Raw genomic sequence first — 3477 nt, forward strand, 5'->3', positions numbered from 1 at the left:
ACAAACCGGGGGGGGGGGGGAAGAAGATATAACAACCACAATTATTTGAAGTTGATACAACAAACAAACAGAAAGGACATGGTTGGGGGGGAGGGGGGGAGGGAGAAGGGAGGGAGGTTTTGGTGATGGGGAGCATTAATCAGCTACAATGTATATCGACAAAATAAAATTAAAATAAATAAATAAATAAATAAATAAAAGACCTACAGCGTTCGACAAACACTAAAATACAGATAATAAGGGGGGATTCCGAAGCAGTAGTGAAAATTTTTGGCAGCAAAGATATGAAAGCAGAGGTCAAGGCAGCTTTAGATACTCTTATTAAAAGACAAGAAAGGTACCGTTCAGAATCGGATGTGGATAATGCTGCGTCCCAACCTCCTGTTGGGAGAGACGTAAGCACAGTTAACGTTGTCAGAGAAGCTCCGCCATTGATTGATTGGGATCGTATTAAGGCAGAAGCCGTGGCGTGGGGAAAAAGAAAATGGGCAGATTTACCACCAATTAAGAAAGACTTTTACACAGAATCCAAAGCTACAAGCTCCATGTCTAAAGAACAGGTAGACAAGTGGAGGAAATAAAATTACAACGTAATGTGTGATGACTTGAAAGATGGTGAGAAGCGTCCCATCCCTAATCCAGCTTGTGAATTTGAGGACGTTTCCATCCATACCCAGAACTTATGAAAAGCATAACAAGGGCGGGTTTTCAAAAACCAACACCAATTCAGTCACAGGCATGGCCCATTGCCTTAAAAGGAGTAGATCTTATAGGGGTTGCCCAAACTGGCACAGGCAAAACATTGTCCTACTTAATGCCTGGGTTTATTCATCTTGATTTTCAGCCGATATCTAGAGAACAAAGGAAAGGACCTGGCATGCTAGTCCTCACTCCTACCAGAGAATTAGCTCTTCAGGTGAAAGCTGAATGTTCTAAATATTCATATAAAGGTCTGAAAAGTATTTGTATATATGGTGGTAGAAAGAGAGAAGGACAAATTCAAGGTGTAGGTATCATCATTGCAACACCTGGAAGACTGAATGACCTGCAAATGAATAAGTTTGTTAACCTACTTGGTCTTAGATGAGGCAGATAAAATGCTAGATCTGAGGTTTGAGCACCAGATTAAGAAAATTTTGTTAGGTGTGCGCCCAGATCGGCAGACTATTATGACAAGTGTGACTTGGCCGGATTCTGTCCATAGACTTGCACAGTCTTATTTGAAAGAGCCTATGATTGTTTATGTTGGCACTCTGGATCCAGTTGCTGTAAACACAGTGAAGCAAAATATAATTGTTACCACAGAAGCAGAAAAACGAGCTCTTATCCAAGAATTCCTAGAGAATATGTCACCAAAAGACAAAGTCATAGTGTTTGTCAGCCGAAAACTTGTTGTTGATGACTTATCAAGTGATTTTGGTATCCAAGGCCTACCTGTGCAATCACTACATGGTGACAGAGAGCAATGTGATCGAGAGGAAGCATTAGAAGACTTTACAAGTAGAAAAGTGAAGATATTGATTACAACTGATTTAGCATCCCGAGGCCTTGATGTTAACAATATCACACACGTGTATAATTATGATTTCCCACAAAACATTGAAGAAAATATCCACAGAGTAGGGCCTACTGGACGAGCAGGAAATACTCGAACATCAATTTCCCTTATCACTCAAGATAATTCAAAGATTGCCAATGAATTGACTCAAATTCTGAAAAGAGCAAATCAGAGTGTCCCAGAAGTTCTTGTAGCGATGGCCAAGCAATGTAACTTCCAGAAACAAACAAGGGACACAGAAAAAAGACCAGGAAAGTCTTGAGGAAAACCCAAGAAGTTTTAGTTATGTTTACATTGAAAAGTTGTACCAGCTACGGGAAGATTTAAGGCATGTTGAACATATACAGTATTCAAGATGCATAAGAAAGTTATTGGAAACATACTGGCGGTTTGAAGACACAACCGATTCTTAAATAACTCTAAGCTTTCAATATTGTGTATGTTCCTTAATAAAAAAAACGTTTTTAAAATGAGAGTGTGAGATGCTTTGTGGGGAAAAATTAAATGTTATGTGTTGGTAAAGTCTTTTTTCTTTTATAGCCTGCCATGTCTATCTGTCTTAAAGACTTGGTAGAAGGCAGTGACGGTGCTTTTCTTGCTTTAAAATAGTTGTGCTGAATTGAAGCATACATGGGTTTTGTTAAGCTTATTCCATCAAAATATTCTCTCCCCAGGACCCCTAATGGTTGGTGCCACAGTGATCCCTAAACATATCTCCCCTATTATTCCTGAATTTTTTTTAGTTCATTAGAAAATAAGTGCTAAATCTTCTAGAATATTTTACAGTTCTATGTTTTCAGATAGATGTAACCAAGAGAACATGTGTCTGACTCTCTGAGAATCATATCCTTACATGAGTTCTGTCACTAACCATTGGTTAGAGATTCCAGGGAGGTAACTTGTCTTCCCTAGGTCTCAATTTCTCCACTCATAAAATGGGATGGTTATATTAAAAAATTGGGGGGGGGGTCTCCTTCGCCACTAAAATTCTGTGATAATATAACAAAAATTGTGTACCCCAGCCTTATATTAACAAGTTAATATCTAATTTAGGGAAAGTTGTACCCCTGTGTAATAAGTTGAACAAGGAATCCCTTTTTAATGACCAGAAATGTGTTCAGCATTTTTAATAATTTTTTTAATGTGACTGGCAGGTTCCTTTTTATTCTTTGCTTTTGTTTTCATCATATTTAATTTTTAATTTTTAATTCAATTTGTCTTGAAAAGGGCAAAACCACATATACACACACATCGGGAAAAAGTGAATGTGAAAGAAAATATATATCTTATCTACTGGGGAAAATATCAAAAAATTAGATGACACTCTTGCCATATGAACCAATTTTAGTAAAAGTCTAATTTTATCATTCTATGTCTTATGCCTTACTTAGAAGCAATATACATCCCACAATTGCAAACAGAAATCCCCACAATGATGCTAAACTCCAAAATTCAGTTTTCATGAAAACATTGGAATTAGTTGAGCCTTAACATTTCTGGCAAAATAAAGAGAAAAATTAATGCAACTATCTTTCCCCCCAGCTTGCCTTAGTTATGACCAAAAATAAGTCAGAAATTAATAGAAAAAAAAAAGAGGCAAACACTCTAGGCATAGGTATTTGAGGTTTAAAGTCTGCTTTTAAAGGTTTTATATATAGGCCTCAATATCTCATGATAAAATTAATAACAATGGTTATCATTTTTGAGTGACATATACCAGGTGCTTATTCTCATAATTTCTGATATTCATAAGTAAACTACTCAATCATGTTTAAATAACAATAACAACAAAAACTATCACTCAGTGTCTATGAGTAAGAAAAGAAATGTGTGTTTCTTCTACAAGAAAAGGCTGAAAAGAAGAGCCAGTGTATGGAGAAGGTAAGTAGAGATAGAACAATGGTTCTTAGCAGGGGTAC

The 3477-nt window shown here is 36.8% G+C and overlaps 1 pseudogene; it reads left to right on the plus strand.

The window, feature by feature from the left end:
- The first annotated feature begins 284 nt into the window (after nt 1–284).
- On the plus strand, nt 285–1820 carry LOC134367848 (probable ATP-dependent RNA helicase DDX53; annotated as a pseudogene).
- The last annotated feature ends 1657 nt before the right edge of the window (nt 1821–3477 follow it).

The sequence above is a fragment of the Cynocephalus volans genome, chromosome X (genome assembly GCF_027409185.1).
Source record: "Cynocephalus volans isolate mCynVol1 chromosome X, mCynVol1.pri, whole genome shotgun sequence".
NCBI lineage: Eukaryota > Metazoa > Chordata > Mammalia > Dermoptera > Cynocephalidae > Cynocephalus > Cynocephalus volans.